Below are 8,549 nucleotides of genomic sequence, written 5' to 3'. Positions count from 1 at the left end.
TCTTCCTCTGCCCCTCTCCCTGCTTGTAAGCTCTCTCTAAATAAATACATAAATAAAAATTAAATCTTTAAATATATATATGAACATTAAAGAACACTATAAATGTGCTATTTGTATAGAGCAAAATTTAAAGAAATAAACATCTATAAATATTTTAGCATCTTAGTGACCAACCATTGATACATTTCCTAAAATTTCCTGTATCTTCCTCTAGACAAAACCCTGACTTTCTTCTCTCCCTTTTTTGCTTGTGCATTGAAGTCTCTCAGCCTATATGAAGCTTGACTCTGCAATGGAGTAACATAGACGTACTTACAGGGATCTACGGCTGCCCTCTGTTCTTTTAGTCCTATTGCCATTCATTAAACTGAGGGAGAACTGTGAGCAGAAAGAGAAAAACACAACATTACTTCTCCTTCCACAGAGCAAAACCAGAAAAGTAACACTGTGGTCACACTCTTATCACACTGCAGTATAAAAACCTTTCTCAATTAGGAAAAAAAAAAAAAGTTGTCTGAGAAGCTCTCACTCCTCTCTTAAATTCATAAACAACTCCTCCCTAGAACATGAGGTGATGCTTTCAACAACTCAATACATGTTTACATAATTTGTAAATGAGTTTTCATCCTTACCTGGGGGTCTTGGATTGAGCCTCATATCAGGCTCCTGGTTCAGTGGGGAGACTGCCCCTTCCCCCTGCTCTCCCTTACCAAAACTTTATAGTAAGCAGCTGCCAATTTCAAAGCACAAAATAGTTTAAGCTTGATTTCTACTTATTTAAGAATGTTATTTAAAGAACTTTTTTTTTTTTTTAAAGCATTTTCAATCTCATCTTTCAGGTAGGGCCTCTGCATGCTGAGTTCTGTCCAACTGATGTGACATCCTTCTAGTTTCTACTTTTGCCCCACAGGCCCGACTCCAGATGCTGGTCTCCCACACCCTCCTCTGCTGCCACAGGTACTAGTTCCTGTCTTGGGTCTTTTCTTCCAACTCCACTTCTATCCCCAGCACCACCCAGATCAGTTCCTACTTTAGACAGGGCAGTGGTGGAGCCCAAAGGAGAAGACGTGTCTCATCAATTAGTTCTCTGACTTGGAGTCAGTGGAGAATCATCTCAGCCCCTCAACTCAACAAACACCCTCAGTATGAGAATAAACAGGTTCATTGGACACACCTTTGCAAAGGAGACATAGAGAGAGGTGAAGACTTTCTATTTGATCTAATTCGGTTAGGGATGATGATAACCAAAAAGATAGGGATGAGCATCAGTTTGTAGGGAAACCAAGACTGGAAGTACAAGGAAATAAGCTTCCATTCAATGTGGGCAGAAAACAGTTCTAAAACCAGGCTTTATCATGAGAAGATGTGATAAAGCTATTGAGAGTCTCCTGAGATGTCCTCAGGGACACAGAATAGAGTCTATGAGATTGTCAAATGGAGACCAGTTTCTCAATGGGCTCTCAGCATTAGCAGAAGGAATATAAGTATTAAAGAATACCACTTCCACCTCATGGGCGAGCCAAATTGCAACCAGGAAAACATTCTCTGAACCCAGATCACTGCTCTTACAGTAGTGGGGATAAACCTGGCCATGACCCACTGTGAGAGAGGACACTACCAGATTGATTGAGACAATCTCGATCAACGCTCTCTGCCATTGCCCTCATGGCCCTCTCCTCCGATGTCTGTTGACTTGCCTTTCTTCTCCACGTAGCCACGAACTCTTGGAGGACAGGCACCGTGTTTAACTCAGCCAGTGCTTTTTGGTGGCTGGCCCAAGGCTGGCACTCTCTGCCTGTTTATTAAATGCAAAAATGGAAGTGGGTAAGAGAATTTGATTTCTAAATTCTAAATTTTGAGCTATCTTTCCCACACATAAAGTCATTGTGTTCTTTTTCTTTTTTTTTCTTTTTTCTTTCTTTTTTTTTTAAACTTGGAGTTGTTGCTTTAACATTTTTTCTTTTTTTTTTTAAGATTTTATTTATTTATTCATGAAAGACATAGAGAGAGAGACAGAAGCAGAAACACAGGCAGAGGGAGAAGCAGGCTCCATGTAGGGAGGCTGATGTGGGACTCAGTCCCAGGTCTCCAGTATCATGCCCTGGGCTAAAGGCAGCACTAAACCACTGAGCCACTGGGGCTGCCCCCCCCCCCGCCCCCAAATTTCTTTCATTTAAATTCAATTTAGTTGATATATACTATATTACTAGTTTCAGGGGTAGAATTTAGTGATTCATCAATTGCATATAACATCCAGCACTCATTACATCAAGTGCTATCCTTAATGTCCATCACCCAGTTACCCCATGCCCCCACCCTCCACCCCTCCAGCAACCTTCAATTTGCTTCCTATAGTTAAGAGTCTCTAACAGTTTGCCTCTCTCTCTCTCTTTCTCTATCTCTCTGTTTTCATTTTATTTTATTTTGCTTTATTTTTAAAAGATTTTTTTAAAGTAATCTCAACACCCAGCCCGAGGCTCAAACTCAAGAGTTGCATGTTCTACCGACCTCAACCAGGTGCCCTTGAATTTAGAGTCATTGCTTTAAAAAAAAAAGTATTCCTTCTTCAATTCAGGACCAGATTCTCCTTTATTTAGAAAGCCATTTCAAAGAATCTATCAAGCCTAACCTTGGAGCTATTACTTTTCCGCAGGTTAGAGTTTGAAAGACTTGTGTGAGACAGGCCTAATTTACAAGAGCTGACCCCATTCATCGGACCAGGTGCCCTGAGGAAGAAAGCCAGTGGGAGCCCGGCAAGATTATTGTATAATGTAATGGGAAACTGTGGAATTAAATCTAGACTGGTGAGTGTCAGACTGATGATCTGTCTAAGCTTTATGTGCCCTTCTCCCCCTCCAGACTATCCGCTTCTTAGGACAGGGATTGAGTCTTCTCTGCATTCCCTGAACCTGCTGTCGCTGAAGCAGAAACATGCCTCATGTTTTGAGGCAGACTAGGAATGGGAAAGCCAATATGGACGAATGATGAGAAAGTGGGGATCTTTCTCATATGGCCCTTGTCAGTGGGGGGAGAAGGGAAGGGAAAACTTCTGCTAAATACTACCTGTATGCCAGACACTGTGTATAATATTTTTACATATTTTGTAGAAGGAGATTGTTTCCAAAATTTCTGAGGCTTGATTTGTCCCATTTTAACAATATTTCTGAAGTTTGAATATCTTAACTCCAAAGAGCAAAACAACAGAAAACCAATTTTCCAGGCCATAAGATGTGGTAAAAAATGTTTTTTGGAAGAATCGGGTCTTTAAAACTCCTTTATTTCACATAAATACATCTTGCAAATCAGCTGAAGGATGCGGCACGTAGCCATCATTACTTTGCAGAGATTAAAAACATCTGGATGTATCTGAAAAGGGGAAAAAAGAACATCTTGTTAAAACCCTAAATCTTTAGACATGTAAGCATATCTACAAAAATGATACATTTTATTTAGTATTTCTCATGATGAAAATCAGAATTCACAATGCTCACTCATTACCTTGAAACTGGTGTGATACGTATACACACATATATGTATAAACAAATATACATATGTACATAAAATTTTTATTCTTTGGAAATGCTTGTTGATTTGTGGCAAATTCCCCTACCCTTGGGGGTTGATATAATCGCATCTGCAGAACAGAAGTTGAGATCATGCAATGGCTCCTCTTAGAAGGTTTCTCAGTGCTGTCCATCAACTGTAACAGAACCTTTCCTTTCCAAGTTCCCCTCTCAGCTTGTGCTTCTGGAGTATTTCCATGAAGTCTATGAGGTCCTCACAGTGTCACCCAGCCTGGCTGGGGCCATGGTGGCCCATCCGTCAGGGTTCCTTCCCCTCTGTCAGTGAGCCACGGTAGCCAGGGGTCACAGCATCATACCACATGGTGTTGGAAGACTCCTCTGCTCAGACTTCCCTGGGAATGATCTTCTGTCTTATTTTTGAATCCTCCCACTAACCACTGGCGCCTGATGCTCAAAAGGGCTTAAATACTGTTAACTCGTCCATCCTCACACATCAAATAGGGACGGGAATCTGGAGAGTTAGAACTCAAATCAAAGTCTGTCTGCCTGCAAGAACTATGCTCTCTTTACTTGACTCTGGGAGATTCACTGATGAGAACATGATTTTGGGGGAATCACTGGGCAATGGGTACACCTTGCAATCCACAAACTGGAGTATGCAGGAGATGTGCCTGCTTCATTTGTCTATAAGTAAATAGAATTTATTCGGCAAGACCTCATTCTGCCCGAAGTAGAACTCTTAGCCAATCTGGGTTGCCTCCTCCTGACTTCTCTGGCTCCATCCCAGCCCCAGGAGGACTTTGGGGTGCAGGGCACAGGGGAAAGCATCTGCCTCTCAGTTATCCACTAGCTCTGGGGCCGCTAAGCCATTGATCCTACCCTCAGGTCATGCCCAGCATTCCTCAGTGTCATGACGAACACCTTCATGCCTGCCAGGTTTCTCTGCTGCTCTTGTGACCCTTTGGGCAGATGATTCTCATCCTGCAGCACATCTGGGGCCAATCTCCACTTCTAGATTATGCTGCCGCTGGGGGACACCGTGAGGCTTTCTGAGGCCCTATCTGCCCAGATATACCAAATAGGCATTTCTTCTCTGGGGTACTGCTGCCTCCCGGGCCATGTACCTGGACAGCAAGCCATAGGTCCCCTCTGCCCTCAGACCCCACCTACTCATCCGAGGGCTCTGTCTTTTCCACCTGACTGTAAAGTAAGCTCCTTATAGGCAGGGATCGTGTTGAATTCACCTTTCTATTCTAGTGCTTGTCATTGAGTCTGGCAGACTGAAAGGCCCCCTATGAATGTTTATTAAATTAATAATTGTCCCCTTCCTAGATGTAAAGCTGTTATCTACTTTCTTCTGTTGTGTTAGGGTCTGTTTTCATAGCTTAATATTCAATAGATGTAGAATGTCCTCCTTTAAGGACCAGCTTGTCACAGCTTAAAGCAACAACCGCATTCCAGGAAGTCAGTTGCATGCTCCCTAAGGATAGATTCTAGAAGATTCTGTGGGCATCTCACCCATTTGCCCTCCCCCCTACTACCTCCGTGCATGCTAGCAGACTTCCAACTATTAACACTTGCATTCCTGCAAAGCTTGAGGGCTTTTCTTGGCCACGAAAGCCACATTGCCCACCTGTGCCACAGGTAATGCCAGGGTATTAACGCCCTCCAACAGGGGCTGTCAATCAGTGACGAACAGGACTTGCTAGACAAATACCCCAGATCCACTGTCCTTGGGGTCAGATATCTCTGAGGCAGATGTCTACACCGTCTCCAAGTGATTCTCCCGGGGTACTAAGTGCCAGTAACCCGTAGTGGTAACTGGCTTAGTAAGTATTCTTTGGTGGTTTCCTGCTCTTCCTTATCTCACCTTCCCAGTCCTTTACCTCCAGAAAAACTACTCGCACCTGAATCTTTGTTTCATGGGGCTTCTGGGGAACCCAACCTCAGTAAGAGATTTACTAAGACCCTGAGGTATCTTCATGTTCTGGATCTTCTGGATTATTTTAGAAAGTGACACATAAAAATGATGGGTGGAATATTGAGGGAGAAGGGAATCAACTAGATCACAGTAGGTTGACTATGAAGAAAACTGCCCAAATTTCCTTGGATAGGGCTGGGAATGGCTTCAGAAGTGTTTCTTGTGGGCATGCATTTCCTGCTGGGTATATGTGAAAATATTGTAATATTTTAATATACATTTAATATAATATAATAATGTAATATTTGATAATAAATATTGTGTATATATATACACTCTATACAAAAATACTATATATTTTGTATATATCCCCCTTTAATGATAAAACCTGACTGTAATCTAGAAGTTTTGCATATAGATGTTCAATGAAGTATTTTTTATAATAGCAAACTTCTGAAAACAACCTAATTGAGGATCTAGTTAAATGATTATGACAAAATAAGGGGGGGTCTATGAAATGGAATATTATGCATGTCCTTAAATGTGTATTTTAAAACATGAGATGCTAATCATATAGACCTGCACATTAAAGGCAATTATCTTTATCCACTGCTAGGAGCGAGGGCCCTTCTGCTAACAGTTCAGTTTACAGTTCCTGTAGCCCCTACATAGTGATGACTTCTGAGTAGAAGGATCGAAGAAGGTGGAATTGGAAGGAGGACAGATATGCGGTCTGGTGAAGTGGACAAAACTCATGGAAACAGCACAAACGGAGGGAATGAAATAAAAAAGAACTGCATTTACTGAGCTCTTCTCACCACCCCTCTTCTCACCACCCCACACCAACAGAAGGGTGACTGACTACGTGTCTACTATTTCTTGTATGCCTGCTCCATGCCATATACCATCGTAATTTGTTTTAGAAACATTGTTTCTAATATCTCCAACAACCTTCTGAGAAAATGTCACAATCTCCATTTTTTTCAAATCTGGAAAATAAGGATCAAGATCGTGTAAGCAAACAGCCTATGATCACTCAACTGTTACACAGAATTCAAACTCTAGTGTTTCTGTCACTTAGAAAATGAGGACCAGGGACAGAAAAATGACCTTTCTTATGTGCTGGAGAATTGACTGCCAAGCTCCAAAATAAGAGTAGGGAAATATGTAACTGCAGGAACTTACTAAGAAGGTCCTTCTAATCCATGCTGGGCTGGCTCCTGGTGTGGCCACCTACAAGGAAACCTTGTTCTCGTCTTGTTTCCTTTAATCATGGTATTGAGCTGACAGTAGATTTGCCACTGAATATGGCCCCAAACTTGGCCTTTCCCTGCAGTTGAGCCAGTTCTTAGGAAAGGAAACAATCACCAAACAGGAGTTCCAGCTCAGAGGTGTACACCCAGCCATGTGCCAGAGGCATCTGCTCCTGTGGAAGGATGTGTTCTCTGCTCTAAAGAGGTGCAATGGTTGGCTGAGTTGGCTCTTCACTGACTGGAGAGAGCAGCCTGTGAACATCTCCTCCCAAGTCTGTTCAAGGATGTCACAAGTGTAGCTTGACACCATTCACAGTGTGGGTATTTGCACCACAGAGACTGGCAAACACTGTAGGTGAAGGCTTTTATCTTGGAGATCCATCAATTACTGGGCCTCTCCCCAAAGGACCAGAGGCTGCTCATTAGATACTGCCATCTGTCCTGCTGTGGCAAACACAAGGTGGAAACACCATAGGTAATTTCGATTGAGTCTACAAACCTATTGGGGTCTTCGGGAAACCATAATTATTACCTCCTTTCCCCATCCCAGTTCTGAACCAAATGTAGGTTGGTGATTGTGGGTTAGGTGCAGCAAGAATGGGCTTCCTGATCCTGTACTGCAGGGTTAGCAGACCTACCTACCTGTCACAAGTTCATCTGGACAGCCACCAGCCTGCATATGGAGCTCTCCTTCTGAAGAACGTACAGCACCCAGAATCAGAACAGAATCCTTGCTTTCTACGAGCAGCTGACTCCCTAGGATGAGGAGAGAGGAAAGGACTGAGATCTCTTTGCCTGGTTTCCCTCTCAAAGTCACCATTAAAGCAATTCCTCATCTCCAAGGAAGAATCAAGGAGAGAGCAGATAGACAGTAGAAGCATTTCTTGTGTTGACTGCCCACCACATGGAGAGAGATATCAGATTAGGAAATAACTGCTGCTCTATGAAACCCTAGAGACAACCAAGTGGGAAAGTGATGGGAAATATAAACTGGAATTTTTCCCCCAGGTTCATAATTTATTGTACAAATTGAGTATCACATGGTGAGTTGACATTAGCGTGTTCAGGCATGGGAACTTAACAGATGAGGTACAGACTGTTTAGAGTTCATACGTGGCTTTCACAGCTGGAGATTTTTTAGACCATAACTAGATGTATAAAACTATCAAAGCAATGCCTCTGCATGTGGCCAGTACACAATTCATTCTCCCTGTGGGAGTATAAGAGTTGAAATATATTTTTAATAGCAGTGAAATGGAATTGGGCATCAGTTTCTGGACCTGCCATAATTTCAGTTTTGCAAAAGGCATAGATTCTGCAGCCCATGTACCTTAACATACACAGCTACCCCTTGGCCCGGCCAGGAAAAGCCCTATAAACTGGATTCTGTAAGCCTCAGTCTGGACACACTCTGCCTTCCCAGTACTGATGGTTTACAAATTATCAGACTGGCCTGCATCTTGAGGAATACGCAGTGGTATTCTTATCACATGTACACACACACATACACACCCTTCTGACTATGACATCGCAGATGGAGTCTACAAAAGCAATCGTAATCTATATAAGCTTTTTATATTATGGCTCTTCTCCAACCCTGAGACATTCTGTGTAATCTGGCCACAAGTGAGAAATTCTTAGGAAACGTATCTGAGAGTAAGCTTTGTTTTTCCCTCTTCTCTGTGGGGCCTTTTCCCAGAGGCCTCTGGGATACTCAGCCTTTACCCTCATACCACTGACTTCTCCTTTCTCCATTAGTTGTGAGCTAATGCAGCTTTACAGTGGTTGACCAGGAGGCTACATGACAGATGGCATTCTGTAGTGTGGCTCTCTCCTTTTTTTTTTTTTTTT

The 8,549-nt window shown here is 42.6% G+C and overlaps 1 pseudogene; it reads right to left on the bottom strand.

Annotated features, from left to right (window-relative positions):
• Positions 1-1,641: 1,641 nt before the first annotated feature.
• LOC121477611 lies at positions 1,642-7,985 on the bottom strand (annotated as a pseudogene).
• Positions 7,986-8,549: the final 564 nt, after the last annotated feature.

This window comes from Vulpes lagopus, chromosome 17 (genome assembly GCF_018345385.1).
Source record: "Vulpes lagopus strain Blue_001 chromosome 17, ASM1834538v1, whole genome shotgun sequence".
Lineage (NCBI taxonomy): Eukaryota > Metazoa > Chordata > Mammalia > Carnivora > Canidae > Vulpes > Vulpes lagopus.
Note: the sequence above shows the minus strand (reverse complement) of the source record. Positions and strands in the feature narration are given on the sequence as shown.